The sequence below is a fragment of the Pezoporus flaviventris genome, unplaced genomic scaffold, assembly GCF_033815535.1.
Source record: "Pezoporus flaviventris isolate CSIRO_AGI_PZ_B2104156 unplaced genomic scaffold, CSIRO_AGI_Pfla_v1 ptg000005l, whole genome shotgun sequence".
In the NCBI taxonomy this organism is placed as follows: domain Eukaryota; kingdom Metazoa; phylum Chordata; class Aves; order Psittaciformes; family Psittacidae; genus Pezoporus; species Pezoporus flaviventris.
The window spans coordinates 10358375-10380305 of record NW_026892553.1 but is presented as its reverse complement, the minus strand read 5'-3'; the positions used below and the strand labels follow the sequence as shown (position 1 = coordinate 10380305).

Sequence of the window (21931 nt, the reverse complement as noted above, 5' to 3'; positions counted from 1 at the left end):
CCCCACTCCAGGAGGGATGGGGAAGAGAATCGAAAGAATGTAAATCCCACAGGCTGAGATAAGAACAGTCCAGTAACTAAGGTATAACGCAAAACTACTACTACTACTGCCAATAATAATAATAATAAGGGAAATAAGAGAATAGGAAACTAAAAGGGGAAAAGGAAAAGAAAACAATAAACACAAGTGATGCACAATGCAATTGCTCACCACCCAGCCCTACCCAAGCAGCAATCTGGCCCTTCAAGGTAACTGCCCCCAGTTTCTATGCTGGGAATTATATGCTGTGGTATGGAATACCCCTTTGGCTAGCTTGGGTCAGGTGTCCCATCTCTGCTTCCTCCTGGGTTCTCATGCCCCTCCTTACTGGCAGGGCATGAGACTGAAAAGTCCTTGACTGGAGTAAACATTTAGCAACAACTGAAAACATTGGAGTGTTATCAGCGCTGTTCCCAGACTGAAGTCAAAAACACAGCACAGCACCAGGTACTAAGAAGGAAAATAGTATTTTGCTATCATAAGAAATTATCATTACAATTACTCTCCATCAGTGCCATGAAGCATGCTGTGAGTTGTGTCAGGGTTCAGTTTTGATCAGGGTTACATCTGTATCAGGCCATGAGAAGGAACAAGTTTGAGTATTGAGCTGCTATTTCCTTTCCACCTAGGACAAGTGCACAAGCAATGTATCACTACTTGTAGGGCAACAAGAATTAAAACTAGGGAGGGAGCTCACCTCAGAGAGGAATTTACCGAGGTTTGCTGATACCAAGGTTACACAAGAAGTCCCACTAAAACCCAGGACACAATCTAGACCTTGATTTTAGCTAAAATGTGATCACAAAAAGGGGGCAAAGTAATTAATAAAAAAAGGGAGTTGCTGCTACATTGACATGCTGCACATATACTTTGATGGTGACATGACATCTCTATACAGTTCTATAGCAGAAAATTCTTCTACATGCACATTCTCACAGATGCATCTGTTTGACTTTCATATGGATTTTGGAGTACACAAACTTCAAATCACATTTATATTATTATTATTATTAGTTATCACTTCCAAATGAAGTAAAATATACTCACAAGAACTCTCAAGATGTATTTTTGACACGTGAAACAGGATCTAAAGGCAGATCACTTACCATCTGACTCAAGTCTTTACACTATTTACAATAGCTTTCTCAACTGCACAGGTGTCAAAAACAAAGCAAACTGTATTGTGCAGAAAAAGTAACTTTGACAGGTCTAATTTACTGAGACTGATTCATGTGACAGCATAAACAAATCATTCTTGACAAAGTCTATATTGAAAATAGAGTAAATTGATCATGGAGTCAAGTGCACTACTAATTTCAGGGAGTACTGTGATTACATTTGTAAAACTCTTGCAAAGAGGGGAAAAAAACATCTTTCAGAGCAGGCTTCAACTCTTACACTATTCAGAGTACTAGCATATGCTGTTCAAGAGCATACTGTTGCTACCTGCACTTTTCCTGTCCGATCCTGTTACTGTGTATTCAGGGAAGTAACGCAAGAAATCCCCCGAGAGCTTTTGTGCAGATATACAGCGGAGATCAACAAGTACTCTAAGTGAGCAAAACATTCTGTATGTGTTTTCTCACTGCTTCTCTAGGAGCAGAATGTTGTGACTGATTAAAACACCAGCCTATCATTTAGTTTCTGACTGGAACTGGTTTTTTATGCTGAGGAAGAATGAGAGAAACATTTGTAGAATGGGGCTTTTCAATGCAGGTTCAAATTATACAATCTCTGAAGTAATTTTCTTCCTCTTGAGGGGGAGAGGGCAGTTCCTGGAGCGTACTTGAACTGACAGTGCCCAAGGTTCTTACCTGGGAATAAAAACTAGGGAGACGTCAACTTTGTGGAGCTAAGCAATAGCAACACTTGTGTGTAAGGCGTCCAGTGAAGCTAAGGATCCTCAGAGCGGAGAAAGTGAAGCCAGTAAGTTATGCTAGACAGGCACTTACAAAGGTCTTCCAGGGTCATGTTTACTAATCTCTCGCTCACTCACTGTCAGAGTGTTATGAAGGAGCACAAAGCACGCAAAAGATGAGGTAGATGAACAGTTAAGTATTCAAAACAATACCTTCCTATTTTATGTAAAAACAATGAATGTTAAACAGAGAGTGCATTTAACCAAAGCATGAATTCTAACAACCCAAATCCTCAGGATTCCAAGAAAACAACTGGTATTTGTCTCTCAAGAATGGTTTTGGCCATTTAGCAATAAATAGATTTAATAACATGTCCCTGTTCTCTATAGTCCCTTGACTTGGTACAGCCCTTTGCCTTAAATTTTTTACCCTTTCCATACCCAGAAGGTACAAAATCTTTTGTTTATATTTCCAAAGGAAAAACAATTCTGGCTCAAGAATATTCACCTTTTGTGTTCATCTTTGAGCTTCATAAGGTCAACATAAAATAGGGAAACAGAGCATTAAATTTCTAAAATCAATAGCATGTACATAAACTGACATTCATTACTTTACAGCAATTTCCAGTTTCTCCTTGATTGAGTAAAGCCAGGGGTTGAAAATAAGTGCTTTTCCCCTGCCTGGAGAAATTCCCAATTGTCCATGCTGTGAACCTTCCATTATGAGACATGAGACAGCAATAGCAGTACATGGTTCATTTCACACCACCACAAAATAGACTTGTCATTCCACAATTGAAAGTAAGAAACCCGATGGAAGAGCAATGTGTCAAAAACATGTCAAAAGAGGCCGGAGCTTACTGACAACTAAAGAACAAGGAAACCATATCTTGAGGTTTACACTGACCGGCTTTCACATGCAGAGAGCAGAACATAAAAATTATCTTGTTAATACGTTATGTATTTAAATGTGATATTAAATGGCAATTCACATTTTTCAAATAAATTAATTTTGATTCCACATTAATTTAGGGAAGATAAATATTTGCAATATGATTAAACTAGTTAATTTATAAAAGCAGAGGAATAAAACCATTTGGATAAGAGCTGCTTAAATTGATGCTAAGAAAAAATATCTCTACACTAAAAATGCTGGAAAGCTAATGCTGCGTAAAATGTTCTGTTATTAAAGGTGCTTTATACTAACATGGCAAGTATAACAAATTGATCTGTATGAATTACGTTAGACCCTGAGAAATGATAATGTCAAATTCTGCGGCACAGTGGAGCTGAACCAATTAGATGAGTAGATAATTTGGCCCTTCACACTAATAACCCATCATTAGTAGAAATATCATCAAAGAGAACCATGTATTTGGGGAATACTTTTCAACTAGGTGATGCTTTTAAAATGTTATACAATAGAGATGGAGATCTCATTTCTTAAACCTCAACACTAGAAAGGCAATTCCATAAGGTGTGGATTATAATCATGTTGAGATGACAATCTTGCTGTTTTTATTAATAGTTACAGAAGCACATGATGTACATATGGTGTGTATGTCTGGAATATTTTTTCATGGATGGTCTGATTAATGATGGGCAAGACTTCAAAGATTTACAAGGATTCATTAGGATTCAAAAGTTTGGCTGCTTATATCTGAAGCTCTTCAGCTAAAAAGCCAGGCTAGAAATACCACTAAAAAGAACTTGATGTGAGATTTGCAGTCCATCTTCATCTAGCATAGACTGAAATTTGTAGAAAGGCTTTCTTTCCTCATAGCGCTTTTCTGCATTTATTCTACTGTCTGAGCACATAGAAAGCTTCTCCAAATTTTATCTTAGGATCTCAAAAAGGCTTAAGTTAATTTCCTCAAAGCAAATTTTAGACCAAATTGCTTGTGTGCCAAATCACTTCATCCTGTAGGAAACAGCACAGAGAGCAAGTCAGGCTGCCTTGAGAGATCTGCCAGTTCCACAACTGACAGACCAGTTTTGTTCAGTTGTAGCTCAGGGAGGTTCCTGCCTGTCTCCTGTACAGTCATGAGCATATCACTGTCCACAATTTCCCTGAATTAGAGAAGCTGTAACACCTCCTAAGGGCAAACTCTTCTAGGTAACTCGCATGCAACTTGTACAATTCCATTTTCATTCCTTGACCAACAAAGGTTCAGAGGAAGACTTTCACTGAGCCACATGATATTACATGCACTTTAGGGTAGCCCACTGTCAGACAACAGTGGAAATCCACAGGGACAGAGGAGATCTCACTCCCATGAGGTTTATTTTATAGTAGATCCATGTACTACATGATCCTCCAGCTGCAATGGAAGGATTTATGGACAGGTAGAGTAGGCAAAGAACTTCTCAGAGGTGCCTTCTCTCTTAGGGGTACCAGCATATTTGTTTGCCAGAACAGTCCCGCTGGCCTCATTCATCTCCACAGAGCAGAAGTCACAGAGTCAGGTTTCCAGTGGCCACTTGCAATCTGTGGACTTTGTGACAGTTCTCTGGAGCTGAGGAAGCGAAGAGCAGAAATGAACTTTATTCCTAGTGACCCAGTGCTGGAAGGAGGCCCATGGAAGCCTTCAGGACAGTTTCCTGCTTTCATGGGGAAGCAGAGAGTTTGTGTGGAACAGCTTGGGCAGGAAAAGGAGCCAATCCTGAAGCTGGCCAGCTCTAAACTCTGTTCAAGAATGGAAGGATGAATAAGGTTTACACGTATACAACTGTCAGTCCCCAACAGCACTTGAGGGGAAAATAAATAAAACCAATGTTAACGTAGCAAGTAACCCCAAACTGCTCTCTAGAATTATTTTCTAAAGAATAATTTCAGGGTGAAGTAAATCCAAACCACAAGGACAAAAAAGTTCTCGGACTAAACCAAGCAAATACATTGTGCTTTCTTGCACTCTCCTCTTTCTGGGAAAGATTTTACTGCCTCTCATCAGGTTAGTATTAGCCTTTAACATGCAGATCCACTGCATAAGCACCACAAAATGGTTCCTGCTACTGAGCACCATGGGATTTGATAGGAAAACCCAAGCAAAGTGGTTTGAGGGGAGAAAAAAAATTAAATAAAAAAGTCCAAAAATTTAACCTGGGTGAATTAGGAAAGCAGCAGCTTAATTCTGCAAACAAAAATCCACAAAAATAACAAGACTTACACAAAAATCTGAACTTAGAGGCAAGATTATAATTTAATTTCAATACTACTAGCAAACACCTCGACTCAAAGGAGTTTCAATATTGAAAGCACTGCAGCTGCAGAGTGCTAGGAGAGCATGTGTGTGTGCATATGTGGCAAAGGGGAGGACAGCGGTAACATTCTCTCCCAGTCTCACCCTCCCCAGAGCATTTGTTCTGTCCGTGTTCCTAGAGACATCCTTTTTCCTCCTGCTACAGGGACTAAACAACGTGTTTGGTAATAAAACGCCCTTCTGTATTTAAAGGGGAAATTGGTAATTGAATAAACTGTTTATTTTCAGGGCATTTACAAATCCATTCAAAACCCATTCACCCCATCATGAAAAAAATTCCTATCAGTGTCGGGAGTTGTCCTTAGGGATATACCACTATAAGCCTCTCAGCACTGCACTGCCAATGTCTTTGTTCTTGACCTGACCTAAAAAAGCGTTCTCTCTCTGAGTCACAGAGGATTTATTTTCTGCCTTAGCTTAGCCCCAGCTTCTTTTAGGCAGAAAATGACAGTTTTGCTCAGTTGTGGCAAATGACCTGCACCGTCTATGATGTGGGTGACTGTCCATCAGGATCTACGCTGAAGCCACCACTGTAATTGAATTTAGGAGGACAACTGCTTGGAAATATTTATTACAAATCCAGCCCTTGTGGGTGGTAGTATGCTTTGGAGTTCCCGCCTATTTTCCTAGAGATATTTAAGCCTAGAAAGTAATTTATCAGAATATTTCATGAGATACTCCCTTATCATGCAACATAATGTTTAAACTGCAGAACAGATCCTTAGCTCACAGAAGTCCCTGTGAAATGCACAGGTTTATCTTAATTTACACCAACAGAGGGGCTCGTTGTTTGAAAACTCTCTCCTCCCCCCAGTTTACATGTTAATTTCTCCCATGAATCAGCTCAGAACAAAACCCTACAGTCTATATACTCAGTGCTGTAACCTGGAAGAGATATCTGTTCATCTGCAGGGAAACATCTGATGATATGGTCATTGAAGCTTATTGTTATGTGCTTTATGGCTTAGAGAAAACCGTGAAAATATGTTTCAGAATAGTGTTTATTTGGATATAAAACCCCCAAAATGACCTCACCCAGAGAGGAGGCATAAACCCTATCTACTCCTAAAAATTCATATCAGTTACTTAGAAACTTCTCTCCTAGATTGCTTAAGGGGATACGTTCCTTAAAATGATTCCTCTTTGCAGCTTGAATCCAGGTTTAGTCCTGTTTTAAGACATGGAGCTTTGGTCAGAGACTCCTCAAAACCTTTCACCAGTGCAGTGCAGGTGCTATGGTGAATGTCCACATCCATAGAGGGCCTGAACACAGCAACTACAGTAAGACCAGCATTACTTCACATCTAACAGTTATTCTGGATGCGTGCAGAGCACTCAGGGCCTCCAAAATCTTTATGAAGGTCCCAATAAGATACTGTAATTTTCCTAGGATTCCTTTTGCAAAGCAGAAACACAGTTCAAATTCTTACCCTAGATTGAGACTGGCTGATGATCACTGGGCCAAGACTCTTCAGCTAATGAAAGCTTTGCTGGTCTATGGCAGGTTATGTCAGCTGAGGAACTGGGCCTCATTTGAGACATTTGAAGATTGTACTTGCCCTTCTTTTGATTTACTGAGTACTTTTGTTTCTATTCTCACTTAATTCTTACCCTGAAAATGTTAAATTTCCAGCTTTTTGTAACCAATTCAAAGCTTCATTATCTAAGTAGTATTGTTAACTCAAAATATGGAACCCTAACCTCCAAGTGCTGTAGTAGGCTATTTTATTTTTTTTCCTTTAAAATTTCAATCAGATTCAAGAGTTTCTTGACAGAGAAGAGCCTGAAAATAAGACAAAACCACCACAAATTAAACAAAAGGTATGAGAATAGAAAATTGAAGTATATTATTTCTAATTCCTTGTGATTTTTAAGCCAACTTTCAACTTGAGTCTGAGCAATTGATTTTGTAGATATGGCTAGCTAATTTGTTTCCCTATAAATAGCAGAGTCTACACTTCTATCAAGGTTTTACTGAGCTGTGTTCTGTACACTAAAAAAAACAATAGAGTGCTAATATTTCTTCCCGCTTTTTCAACCTTCCCATTGCTTTTATATAATGACATTTTAAAAAACTGTAAATGTTAAAAGCTAACTATTTATAATAGAGGCCATTTACCATTTAGGGTAAAGGAACACTATTACCATCTGAAATATTAAATCACTTCCAAATTCATACCGCTTGGGAGTTAAGTTTTGCACAGCAAATGGATTTCTCACCAATTTTCAATGTTAATTTCAATAGAAAGTGGAGGACCAGGCTGTGGAACCTGCAGTGCAGTGAGAGGCTTGGAGCTTCAGTCTTGCAGATGCACAAAGTTATCATCTGCCTTATCACAGTATCACAGTATCACAGTATGTTAGAGATTGGAAGGGACCTCGAAAGATCATCTAGTCCAATCCCCCTGCCGGAGCAGGAACACCTAGATAATGTTACACAGGAATGCGTCCAGGCGGGTTTTGAATGTCTCCAGGGAAGGAGACTCCACAACCTCCCTGGGCAGCCTGTTCCAGTGTTCTGTCACCCTCACTGAGAAGAAGTTTCTTCTCAAGTTTAAGTGGAACCTCTTGTGTTCCAGTTTGTACCCATTACCCCTTGTCCTATAATTGTTTGCCACTGAGTAGAGCCTGGCTCCGTCCTCGTGACACTCCCCCTTTATATATTTATAGACACTGATAAGGTCACCCCTCAGTCTCCTCTTCTCCAAACTATAAAGACCCAGCTCCCTCAGTCTTTCCTCATAAGGGAGATGTTCCACTCCCTTAATCATCTTTGTTGCCCTGCGCTGGACTCTCTCCAGCAGCTCCCTGTCCTTCTTGAACTGAGGGGCCCAGAACTGGACACAATACTCCAGATGGGGTCTCACCAGGGCAGAGTAGAGGGGAAGGAGGACCTCTCTCGACCTACTAACCACCGCCCTTCTAATACACCCCAGGATGCCATTGGCCTTCTTAGCCACAAGGGCACAGTGTTGGCTCATGGTCACCCTGTTGTCCACTAGGACCCCCAGGTCCCTCTCCCCTACACTGCTCTCTAACAGGTCATTCCCCAACCTATACTGGAACCTGGGGTTGTTCCTGCCCAGATGCAGGACTCTACACTTTCCCTTGTTATATTTCATCAAGTTACTCCCTGCCCAACTCTCCAGCCTATCCAGGTCTCGCTGGATGGCAGCACAGCCTTCTGGCGTATCAGCCACTCCTCCCAGCTTAGTGTCATCAGCAAACTTGCTGATAGTACACTCAATTCCCTCATCTAAATCATTGATGAATATATTAAATAATACCGGTCCCAGTACTGACCCTTGAGGCACTCCACTAGTTACAGGCCTCCAACTAGACTCAGCCCCATAGACTACAACTCTCTGGCTTCTCTCCTTCAGCCAGTTCGCAGTCCACCTCACTACCTGATCATCCAGTCCACACTTCCTCATTTTAGCCGCGAGGATGCTATGGGAGACTGTGTCAAATGCTTTGCTGAGGTCAAGGTAGACCACATCCACCGCTCTGCCATCATCCATCCACCGTGTTATTTCCTCATAAAAGGCTAAGAGATTGGTCAAACATGATTTCCCCCTGGTGAAGCCATGTTGACTGCCCCTCATAACCTTCTTATCCTTGATATGCCTTAAGATGGTATCAAGGATAAGGTGTTCCATCACTTTCCCAGGGATGGAGGTGAGGCTGACCGGTCTGTAGTTACCCGGGTCCTCCTTCTTGCCCTTTTTGAAGACTGGAGTGACATTTGCTTTCCTCCAGTCCTCAGGCACCTCTCCCGTTTCCCAAGACTTGGTAAAGATGATGGAGAGTGGTCTAGCAATGACTTCCGCCAGTTCCCTCAGCACCCGCGGGTGCATCCCATCTGGACCCATGGATTTATGGATGTCCAGATTGCTCAACTGGTCTCTAACCCATTCCTCATCGACTAAGGCAAACCGCTCCGTCGACCTGACTTCATCTAAGGTCTCAGGGGTACAGGGCTCTTCAGGACTGCCCGCAGCAGAGTAGACAGAGACAAAGAAGGCATTCAGTAACTCTGCCATCTCTTTATCTTCTGTCACCAGGGCACCCATCCCGTTCATCAGTGGGCCTACATTGCCTCTGGTGTTAGTTTTGTCTGCCATGTATTTAAAAAAAGCTCTTTTTGCTGTCCTTGACCCTTCTTGCCAGGTTTAATTCTAAGGATGCCTTAGTCCTCCTAGCTGCCTTCCTACATCCTCTAGCAGCAGCCTTATATTCCTCCCAAGTGGCCAGCCCCTCCTTCCATGACCTGTAAACTCTCCTCTTCCACTTGAGCATACCCAGCAATTCCCTGTTTAGCCACGCAGGTCTCTTGGCCCTCTTCCTTGACTTCCTACGTGTCGGGATGCTCCGATCTTGAGCACGGAAAAAGCAGTCCTTGAATGTCAACCAACTATCTTGGGCCCCTTTACCTTCAAGCAGCCCTGCCCATGGGATTTCCCCTAGCAATTGCTTGAAAAGGCCAAAGTTTGCCCTGCTAAAGTCCAGGGTTGCAATTCTACTTGGTATTCTACTAGTCCTGCCACACAAGATCCTGAACTCCACCATCTCGTGGTCGCTGCAACCAAGGCAGCCCTCAACCCTTACTGCTTCGACCAGATCCTCCTTGTTAGTGAGGATGAGATCCAGCAGCGCTCCTCTCCTGGTCGGCTCATCCACCATTTGCAGGAGGAAGTTATCATCCATACACTGGAGGAACCTCCTGGACTGTGGCTGGGTTGCCGAGTGGTCCTTCCAGCAAACATCAGGGAAGTTAAAATCCCCCACGACGACCATGGCCTGTGACTGTGAGGCCGCTCTCAGCTGCCTGTAGAAGGTCTCGTCAACTTCCTCACCCTGATCTGGTGGTCTGTAACAGACACCTACAACAGTATCCCCCCTGCCAGCCTGCCCCTTAATTCTCACCCACAGACTCTCAACTCGCTCATCATCTGTCCCTGGACAGAACTCTGTGCACTGTAGTTCCTCCCGCACATAAAGAGCAACCCCACCACCCCGCCTGGCTGGCCTGTCTTTCCTGAAAAGGACATAGCCTTCCATGACTATATTCCAGTCATGTGAGCTGTCCCACCACGTCTCTGTAATTGCCACCAGATCATAATCTCCTGACTTAACACAGGTTTCCAACTCCTCCTGCTTATTTCCCATGCTGCGCGCATTGGTGTACAGGCATTTCAGGGAGCGAGCTGAGCACACCGATTTCACCCTAGGATTGTAGGAGGCCTCCCAGTCTTCATTAATTCTGGAGCGCTGCCCCACTGGGGCAAGCCCAGCTACAAGCCCATCCCCCTTCGAATCTAGTTTAAAGCTCTCCAAATGAGCCCTGCTAATTCGTGCCCCAGCATCCTTTTCCCTCTGTGAGACAAACCTTTCTCACTTGTCATTGTCCAGACTGGTGCCCTATAAAACCAGCCGTTATCAAAGAATCCAAAGCCCTGCCTGTAGCACCAGTCTCGAAGCCAATTGTTCATGAACTGAATCTTCCCATTCCTTCCCACATCAGTGGAAGATGGAAGGAGAGAGGAGAAGATCACTTGAGCCCCAGACTCTTTCACCATCCGCCCCAAGGCCCTGTAGTCTTTCTTCATCCCCCTCAGACTGCGGGAAGCAGCTTCCTCCCCACCTGTCTGGAAGACCAGCAGCGGGTAATAGTCTGTCGGGTGCACCAGGTTGGGGAGCGCCCTGGTGATATCCCTGATCCGGGCTCCAGGCAGACTACACACTTCCCTATGATGAGGGTCTACTCTGCATATCGGGCCCTCTGTTCCTCTCAGAAGGGAATCCCCTACTACAATGACCCTTCTTTCTTTCTTAACAGAGGCAGTCTTGAGGTGCAAAGTTGACTCCCTTTTCCTATGTGGCCTTGTGGGCTGGCCTTGCCCCACATTCTCACCTACCTCTCCTTCAAGATCCAGGGCCTCGAACCTATTACAGAGGGACACCTGGGGAAGCAGGGCAGGAAGGGGGGAGGGTTTCCCACGACGTCGAACTGGAACTCGCTTCCAACCCTCGTCGTCTTTTTGGTCCCCTTATCTCCATTAAAAGGTGAAAAGATAGAGTTTAGCATGATGGAGTTTGTGGCATGCATATTTTCCAGCCATGTTGCTGGCTAACAGCTCAATTGCAACCCACCTTCCCCATTCTCCAGAACATCTGAAAGCATGATGTGTGCTTGCTGGAGAGAGCTGCAGGTAGAACATGTTCCCCCCACTGTATCCAAACCATCCTGCCAGCACAAAAGAGCTCCAGCTGCTGCTGTGGAGCTGAGAACACTGGGCTGATGCCCTTGGGTGTGCTCTGGAGCTTTGCCTAAATACACACTTCAATAAAGACTTGTGCATAAACAAGACTGATGATGAACAAGCTGGGACTTGAGAATAGGCTCAGATCTACATTTAAGCAGTGCTGTAGTCTGTTGAATACTCAGCTTGAGAATACCATCCCATCTTGTCTGGCAGCAAGAGGTGTGCACAGATGCAAAAGGGACAAACTGACTCAAATGATACCAGAACCCACCACCTCACTGCAGTCAGCAGAAGCTTTGGATTTGAAGCTGTTTCTATTCTGTAACTACAGGGTTTTTTTTAGACATGTAAACCAGAGAAACCCACGAACAGGTATGCAGAAGTTACAATACTTGTCTAGCCACACCTTTTTAATTCTGTGTGGTAAATAATACTGAGTCTGCATGAGCAGGGAGTCCCACCGGGTTACTTATTTCTAAGAGCAGTTCCACACATGCTTGACTTCAGAAGCCTGTATACCGAGATGTAAAAGCAAACATTGCTCTCTCTGGGTAGGCCACCTGCTTTTTTTTGTTCTTGTACACCCCTTACAAGCAGTGTCAGATGTCACCGGTCTTTGTACCTTTCTACAAAAGCCACATAAAATCTTTTTTTGTTGGATACCTTTGCTTAATGTGACATATGCCCAACTTCCACAAAGTCAACCCTTTGACAGATTTATTATCCCCTCAAAAAAGGGTTCATTGATACCACTGAGATGTTACTTTCTTATGGATTTGTACATCAAGAAACTGATGTTTGATAACTTAAGCGTAAAGTAAATCTTCCTTAACTAACAACATCAGAAATCATTTCCAACAAGAACTTCTAGGAAATTTCACTCTGCAAGGATTCATTTTTATCTCTGTGTTATAGCACTGAACTGCCAAACAGAAGCAGAATTGTCTACACTGATAGGATAAAATGCTCTACCCCTTATAAGCAATTTGCATTGTTTTTCTTTTGTGTTCTCTGGGCAGATAAAGGACACTATTAAACTATTCTGCCATCTCATCATACTTCATTGGTTACTATTTAAAACGTAGAAGGCATAGTTTCAAAGTTATACAAGAATATGCTCTCATAAGGAACCACAATACACATACCTTCCTGAAGGCTATTTATTTAGGAGAAAACATTTCACACATTTGTGTGTTATACAGAAGATGCTTTAATTAGATTATTGTATTTGCCTGTCATCTTGTGCTAGCTTTGTACTGGAAAGAGTCTTACTGAAGAGAAAGACTGTCTTTTCTGTGACACAAGGGTTTTTGATATTTAGAGAAAGACAAAACGAAAAGCACAAACTGCCTGAGTATTTCTTTGACATCCTGACACACTATTTCCTAAGCTGATGCTCTTGAGGGGAAAGCTAAGAAAAGCAGAGAGTGAAATGCTTTGCCTTTTCTACTCCCTAGCCAGTAATAAGTCCTTTCATAATCAGCAATAATCAAAGATATTCCACTCCATCAAAACCAAACAGAAGTCATCCCCTGCAGAGCCAACAAGAATTTTCAATTTTCCACCTTTTTAGTACAGGTGCTTTTTAAGAGCAACTTAGAAGATGACTGCTCAGTGCTCAGCCATCTGGTCATACCCAAACCCCCAGATACTTTGTCTCAAAGGCCATGGAAGAATAGTTTTAAGGCAAATAAAACCCCATAAAATGGTGCAGCATTCTTTATTGTGAACTGTACTGTGACATGCTGCTCTCGCATTAATTCAGGGACATCCCCTCCTGAATTCTAAAGTGAGTTTCATCCAAAGTCCTTAATTTTCGAGGATGGTGGCCACCAAGGGAGTGAAACAGAAAAAAACTCATGTGAGGATCTTAAGGCACCATTAGCAGCTCCATTTTCTGTTCACACACATGCATATACCATCACGGGAAGAGAGATTTTTACTAGAAAAGACATGCTTTCTTACACTCAAAATGAAGCCTCTTGCAAAAAGTGGTTGTAGGTTTTCCACCTCAGATTAATGTTCCGTTTCCTCCAATGCATCTCTGCATTCACTCATCTTATCCATCCACAGTTAATTCTGTTTTCACAGTTTTCTCCTCATTTTCTCTTTTACTGTCTTTCTCATTTTTAAAACATCTTTTACTATTGATTTTCAACCCTAATTACAACCACAACTGTGCATTTTATTTTCTCTCACACAGCAGGTGAAATTTCATCACTGACTACAATGAACTTGCACTGATGACAAACACAATGGACTACAACTGACAGCAGATCGTTTATCAGCTTCTGCAATCAATCCACTCAAATAAATATAAATGCATGAGAGCAAAACAGTAAAAAGTTCATACAGCAGGTTGATAACAACTTCCATTCGGAGTTTCACCAACATATAAGTTTTATTTTCTATTAGCCAAGAGAAATATCTACAATATCTTTAACACTTTTGATCCATCATTTAGGATTTGAAAGCAAGCACCTGACAGCACCTATTTTCTCATGCTTAAACTTTTGTCACCTTTCAGCAGTGGAGTTGGGCTAGCTTCTGCTTTGAGTTGAAGTTCTAATGAACTATTCTTCCAGGTGATTCAAATCATTCCTTTTATTTTTATGGGCTGCTTTTAGTTTTGGGCTGGTTTTTTTGGGGTCTTTTGTTTCATTTTGGTTTTCTAAAGTACAGAAAAGGCAACAAAAATGGTAACAATGCTGCTTAAAGGTATAGAATAACTTTCTTACATAGAGAGAATTAGGATTTTTTCAGACTGGAAAAGTTTTAACAAGGTGTGGATAAGCTGGAGGGTTATAAAACAGAGAAACTGCCTATGAGTAATTTTTCCCCTCACATCCCAATAATTTTGCTAGGGTACCCATTAGGTAGGAAGCTTAAAACAAGGAACAAAGAAATACTTTTTCACTCAGTACACAACTAAATTGTGGAACCTCACTATCACAGACTACTGTAATGTGTAAATAGGTTCAAACACAGAGTAACTCCACTGGCTGCTCTGACCACGATGGTTCAAATACTGCCTCTACTCCAAGCTAGTGTTTGCAGGTGTATCTCAATTTATCCTCATTTTTACCATCTTTCCTTAAGTACCAGACACTAACTGCTATTGCAGAAAGAATATAAGATTGAACTGACCTTTAGTTTGACCCACATCTCTTAGTGTGTTAACAATCAAACTGCAATGTAAACCTTTCGATTTGACATTGTTTACTGGGGACTGAGGGGGGAAGATGTTTTCCCACATTCTGCACTAGCCTTACATGATCCAAATCCACCCCCAGTGCTGTACCTAGAGTCACTTGCACATGAATCTGCCTTGTGAATCATGCCTAAAAAGCACAGACTACTTGTTATGCACTGAAGCGTACAGATAGAGAGAAAATGTGTCTGGGGCTGGTTCCCCCCCCCCCTTTTTTTCCTCTCAATTTTTTGTTTGTTTTCAAGCCTATGCATGGATGCCTCAGTGGTTTGCAGAAATCAGGCGTACAGCAAAAGTGTTTTCTCTCTCAGTGGTTTGATATCTCTAGAATATAACTAAGTTCCTCATCTTTTTTTCCTGCTCACTGCATAGCTCAATACATCTCCGCTGTACTGTAGACATGGCAATGAAAATAAAGGACTTATTGAAAAAAATATTTTCGATTCAAAACCAACAGAAGTGCCTGTAAGTGCCTTATCCCAAAGTCAACAGCACAGATCCATCTGTCTTGACTGGGGAAACCAAACTTCAGATAACAAAGATGCATTAATTCCCTTTCTTGAAAACATTTACTATGAAATCTCATGTACACCATAGCAATAAATGCAATATAATAAGTTATACTAGCAAGCACGTTACACTAACCTACATACTGCATTGAATGTCTCTGCCAGCTACAGAGACACCCCCATTCTTTCCAGGGGCATTCAGGTTGCTTCAAATTGTGACCAGATTTAGCCTCATCTCAGCAGCTGTCTCTTCAAACTACACAATATGTAAACCTTCTCATGGAGAGTCCAGTGTATGAGCACATTATGTTTAATCATGCTTAATATACAACACTTATTCTTCAAGATGTCTTGGTCTCATACAGAAGCAGCTTTAAGTCTCACAGTTGTTACTTTGGACTCACAACTTAAAAAGAACTGAAAAGTATGTGCTATCTTTCACGAGCACAAGGGACAGACAGGAAAGATTTTGAAAAGCTGTAAAAGACTATGTGTTGTCTCAGACTGGCTTAGCAGAAATAAATCCTATTAGCTCAGTATGTATACACATATGCACAGAAAAGAGCAACTTCTTTTTTTTCACAGAACATATTTTCAGGTGCTGAGCAAGTGACTGCCTGTCTAATAATGAGATAGGTTATGCAGTACCCTGATTTTATGAACTTAATTTATCCTATGTTTTGCACAGCACACTTGTAGACACATGCTTCAATTAGTGTGAAACAAATGGCGTTATTCCAGATTCACTAAACCTCAGAGACCTATATTGTCATGCACACGTGGCGTGCATTTGCTACTACGCAGGAAGCCATACCTCTTCACCTCCGCCTCTTTTTCAGAAGAAGCCACTTCTGAACAAATGAGGTAAATAACCCCCAGGCAGTATTACAGCAGATACTTAGAAATCACAGCTAAAATAAACCCTCATTTATTTGTAGGCAATCTGAGTGAGCTGAGCAATTTTAAGTGCAAACAAAACTTGGTCTCGCAAATAGGAGCCCAACTGAACAGTGTGCAAAGCTGCCCACTGCTGGTGCTTATCCTAGAAAGAGATTTCCTCTTCTCAGAGGTTTATGTGCAAGAGGAAGAGCGACTTCCTCTTGATCAATACCAAGCTACATCTAAAACAATCACACACCACAGAAATGCTATGAAGTTCCTTGGGAAGCTCTTCAACAGCAGCATTTTACATGCTTATTCTACTTCTTATCAGGACTACAAAATCTCGCCAAAGTGCAGTCCTCCTCTGCAACACCCGTGTGCCTACAAACATGCTCATAACACATGACATGGACCTACACAGCAAGACGCAGCTTCTTCTGCATCTGGCACATGAGGCCAAGTACCACTTCCTCAATAGAGCAGGTGGGCATGCTCTGCTGTACCCTCCTCTGCCTAGATTAACATAGGAGCTGCTCTGAAAGAGTAATATGAATCCACTTCCTTAGTTGAAGGCATGCTTGTATGGGCAAGTCTTTAATAGCAGCCCTGTTACAGTAACTATGCTCACAAAGCATCCTGTTCACTTCACCCTCAGAAAGAGGATACAGACAGAAAACTTTTTCCAGCCAAACTGAAATCACTTCCAGGTTGCAGCACATTTGAGATAAGCAGTTGCAAGGAGATTAATGGTTGATATTTTGAAGCCATATCATGCAAATAATAGCTGCAAGGACTGAAGGCAAGATCCTCAGGAGCCTCAAGCCACAGAACATTGTTTATAGCAGTCTTTCCTTTAGCTGCCTCTGAGAAAGGGGCACCCCTGGATGCAAGTATGGCTGGAGAACTCTGTCCTGCAGGAAGAGCTTGTTACTGTTAGGGCTATTTTGCCTAAGTTGATCAAAGAATCCAGACCTGTATAAAGGAAATATTGAAGAACTGTGAAGCTCTCAAACAACTTGGGAAGCTGACACTTGCCTTCCTCACCATGTGGCATGTGTTTTAATATTAAAGATTGCTTGGTAAGATGTAGTAAAGAAAGAGAGAATTGCCAAAAAACGTGATCTCTAGGAGCTGAGCACCGAATAAAGCCTATGTGTTTTCAGTAAAGTATTAGTCTTACAGTTAAGGCATTTGATTATCATAAAGCTGTTGCAGCATGTCAGAGGAGCAGAGGAAGAAAATTTTGGGGGGGTGGGAATTCATAGGAGTCAGCATGAAACCTCCCCTGCAGAAGTCTAACATTCACTTTACAGTCAATTCATTGAACAGAGGCATCTTGCCACAGCAGCCACCCACTTAATGATGACAAAGCACAGACACCTCAGTCATGATGGCACAGTACAGTCAGGCATGACATCTTGGATTAGCGATGAGTGGCTAATGGTATTACCCTGACACCTACACTGAGCTTTGCCCACCCTCTCACCATATGAAAACACATCATTTCAAATCTCAAGGCAAGGAGTATAATAAACTCATATGTATCCAAACAAGAGATTTCTGTTCCCTTATGGATTGTTAGGAAAATGCTTCCTGACACACTGTAAAGTGGGTTATGCAAGAAGAAAACACTGACATTTGATATAAAATAAGTAAATCAGGACTTGATCATAGATACATCATTTCATTCTTTAAAAACATCCTAACATTTAATACAATGACTGACATTATTCCAAGGAATTCAAGTAACCTCAAGGAAATTGTTCAGCTTTCCTGCCACTTGAGAAGGATGCAAGAGGTTAGGTTTACTTAGGACAAACACGTCAAGTCATGGCACTGGGTGATCTTGAGGGAAACATTAATGCATTAACTCCAACACAGTTTTATACCCCTGAATCTTTCCCCCCAGCCCTCTCCTCCATGTATGTAAATTGGCAATACATGATTGGCATTTACAAATGTGCCTCCAAGCAAGTCAGGGATAATTAGTAAAGCATGTAGACACCCTATCCTAAGAGCCAATTGTGACAAATCCACAAAATAATGAATCTCTATTAATAGTTAATGATGTATGTCAGGAAGAGCCAGGTCTTTGGGCTCTTCCCCTTTAAGAGTGTGTTATCCTCCTGTGTTTCAGCTGGTCAAGCTGAATGCCTTCCTCCTCTTATGCTGGCCTGCTTTGAATCCCAGCCAAGATGAAGTAATTGAAAACTACCAGCCTGAATACTTCAGAAGTCTATCGCGGAACAAGATTCAACAAGCCTCTTCTCAGTTTGTAAATATGCTGGAATATAAGTAGTAAAAAGGCTCCAATGTCAAACAAGTTTAAGCATTAGCCGTGTTGTTTTATGAGTGCTACAGCAGTGTTTAATACTTTATATATTAAGCACTATTAACACTGTAAAGTTACTTCATCCCTGTGTTCCTCACACTGATTTGTTTGGATTTTTAAAGAGCAAACTGTAAATTCTTTTCTTAACCATTCAAAGCATTCAGTTCCTGCAGTGGTGTATATATATTTATAGTATTTAAGTCATATTTAGAAGCCTAGATTCAGAAAATATATTTTAACAACTGCCTTCCTATTCTGCACAAGTTGTCAAATAAAAAGTAGGTTTAGAAAAAGCTTGCATTTTGTACATTTTGTTTCTAACACAGTAAGTTACCAGTGTCAGGTACATACATATTCATCACTGATGACCCACTTCTGAGTTGTTGGAACATATCAAAATACCAAAGTAAAATGTAAATAGAACACAAACCCTTGCCATATGGAGAGAGACCAAGAGTAATAGTGAGAATTCAGATGACATTACTATTTAATGATGAATGTTCTTTAGTCCTCCCTGTTGCTTGCAATGTGCTGCCACTTCATGACCAAACATTACTGACAGGCCATGTGCTGTTAATGGGACTGAAAAAATTACCTGCTCTCATTGAAAAGACATAGTTTTAAAAGAGAATTCAGATGATTTCTGTCATCAGTTGAAGAGGAGTGCAGATGATGGTGATAAGAAAGAGCTTTAAAATTATCAAATTTTGACATGACAGGGTCCCTCTTAGAAGCTTTCACACCCTGCTTAAAAAGGGTAAGGAGCCTATAAAACCTAAGCAAATGTTTCTGAGCATGGCCCTTACCTTTGTCAGACAAGGTTAGTGAATCCCCATCCTTTATTTGCCTTTCTTTGTTGTCTCTTCAGAGACACATCACTGCAAGTCATTGAACTCTATGGAACCATCAGATATAAAGAACAACTGAGGGTCTGAAAAGTGCCAGAGCATTAATTAGCTCAGAATTCCTGAATCTCCCCTGATCTAATGAAAGTTACTCAATCACAGGATGATGTGGAAAGCCTAGTAGTGGCTTTATAGCTAAAGCACAGAAGTGGGAGGCAAGAAGTGCAGGTTCTGTTCTTACTGCCAGCACCTGTGTGCAACCTTCAACAAACCATCACTTTTCATCGCTCATTTTCTCTGTATGTAAAATGGGAATAATTCTGCTCATAGGACTACTCTTAAGCTAACACCTCCATCTGAGGAGCACTTTGGGATCTTCAGCTTAGAGAAAACACTGAACTGTAAATTATCATTTACAATATGTATTTTACCGGATGGGCTTAAAATAAGCATTCCCTGTACCAGTGTAAAGTAGAGTTTGGAGTGTGGGCTACAAAGCCTAGATAATTTAACAGTTACCTTGAAATGTAAAAAGACTACTTGTAAAGGATTTTTCAGTTCAGCAGATGACTGTAAAGCAGCACTTCAAACAGCTTTGCTTACAGTATCCATTATTAGTAAACAACTATGCCTTACAGGATTATTCTGCAACATTTTGCATTAGGTACACTTGAAGCAGGCTTCTGAGAATAGAGCTTCAAACATGGTAAAAGATAGTACTTGTGTATATTAATATATTTTTATGTTTTCTACAAACTCGTCTTTCTGTTTTAACAGAAACAAAAGTATTTTCAGCAGTGACATTCAGTATCTGACTCATTTTTATCCTCAGTAAAGGTGACACATTGCAGAAGAACAAAGCACAGAACTGGTATGGCTTTGGCTATTTCCTGTTAGTCAGAAATAGCTGCGGGAGCTGTGTTTATCCCTAGCATCACCTCAGCAATCCTCCCTGAAAACATCTGTCCAGTTAGTCCTGGACATAAACTCCAAGAAGTTTTGGTTTGTGTGATTCTGATCACTTTCCTACTCTTCTTTACATAAAACTTCTTGAGAGTATTTATTTTATTAGGATCATTAGTAGGACTGGATGACTGCTTGAAGATTCTTCCTTCCAAGCAGATGCACAGATTTGTCTACTAAAATCTTTTAGCTTACTCTTCATTCGGGGTTGTGCACTACAACTTTAGTGCTCATCTGCGTGGCTTTTTTCTACCCCCACATATAGCAAACATTTAGTGAATATTTGTGGAAGGCTTCAAATATATCTACTTCTCACTGTATTATTAAACAAATTCAGATTGTTACCTAAAATAAAAAGGTATAATCTGTATTAAATCATCAGTCTGACTCTGAGTGAGCTGGTGCTGAAAGCAGGTCAAAGCCATAAATAAATTCATGGACTCAGCAGAATACTGAGCCTCAGTCATTAACAAGAGCAGAATAACACTTTCTTTTAAACTTGAAGAAACAGAATTACTTGAGTTTGAATTTGTAAAATGAAAGCATTGACACATGAACTCATCTGCATCGACTGGGAGAAAAACCAAGAATAATCCTTACCTACAGTAGCATCCTCCTTATTTCATGACTTTTATTAAAGAGGTCTCCTGAAGTCCTTCCTCTATTAATCTGGTTTCCCCACTCAAGGGGAGACTGAACCTTTATAGGGAGTATTACAGAAAAGATATGGCAGTCACATTTTAACGGGCTAAAAATACTAAACCCATTGTTCAACAGTTTAACTTTACTACTTTGTCAGGAATGTTATTTTTTGTTACCAGTGCTTGGCTTCAAAGGACTCATACTGCTATCAAAAGTACTACTAGCATGCAGAGACCCAAATCAACATCAGCAGAAGTTAATATAAAAGTAAGTGAAGGTCAATATGCAAGTTTAAAAGAAACACTTTTTTTTCCCCCAGTGAAGTCAGAAAACAGGTTATACTTTCTCCAAAACTGCACCTTCCAAGTCCTCTTGGACAAGAAATTTCACATGTGCATTTCCACCTGAAATCAAGGAAGCTCAGTATGCTTTAGGATTTCCCTTATTTCTTGTTTTTCCGAAGAAAATGAGAGACAAATCACCACACAGGGAGCCCCTGAAGCACTGCATGTAGGGGCAATAGGCTATGGTGAATGTCTGTAAGGGTTTTCTCCATTTTTGCAGTGGAAAAGCTCCAAAGACATTTCCTATGCCAGCAAAGATTTAAGAAAACAGCTCAGTTTTTACCTTTGCAGATTAAGGATGACAAAGCTTCCCAAAGATAGAGTAACATCAGCTTAACATCAACAAGAACACTTTTACCTTGCACTTCAGGAGCAGACAGCATGACACATAAACTGATCATGCAGGGTGACAGCTACCAGCGTTCTGGTGTGAAAAACCTCTAAAATAAGTTATTATTTTCAGTCCAAGAACAGGACACAACAGCCAGCACCACCTATCTTCGGCAAGCTAGACAGCAATACTCAGTTCTTTACAGCAACCCAAAAATCTCTGGCCACAAGGCCTTTCCATACCTGTTCTTCTGCAGGAGCTCTCACTACATAACCCATTCACCTGTGTGGGCAGAAAACCTATTTAACCTACCACCTGGGACTATGACCTTAGGTTTTTCCCAGCACCTGTGCCATTTTATAGCCTTGTCCAGCTGCTCTTCCAGGGCTTTAAAGATCAGGAAGCTCTGCTATCCTGCTCTTCATATAAAAAGAGGGTATACATTCATA

At 41.2% G+C, this 21931-nt stretch overlaps 1 long non-coding RNA gene across 1 annotated transcript in view; it reads left to right on the top strand.

The window, feature by feature from the left end:
- LOC133265443 (uncharacterized) overlaps positions 1 to 18348 on the top strand; it is a 48937-nt gene extending 30589 nt beyond the window's left edge. Inside the window, exon 2 of the long non-coding RNA XR_009741957.1 lies at positions 18163 to 18348. This is a non-coding gene — a long non-coding RNA (uncharacterized LOC133265443). The remainder of the gene's footprint in view (positions 1 to 18162) is intronic.
- Positions 18349 to 21931: the final 3583 nt, after the last annotated feature.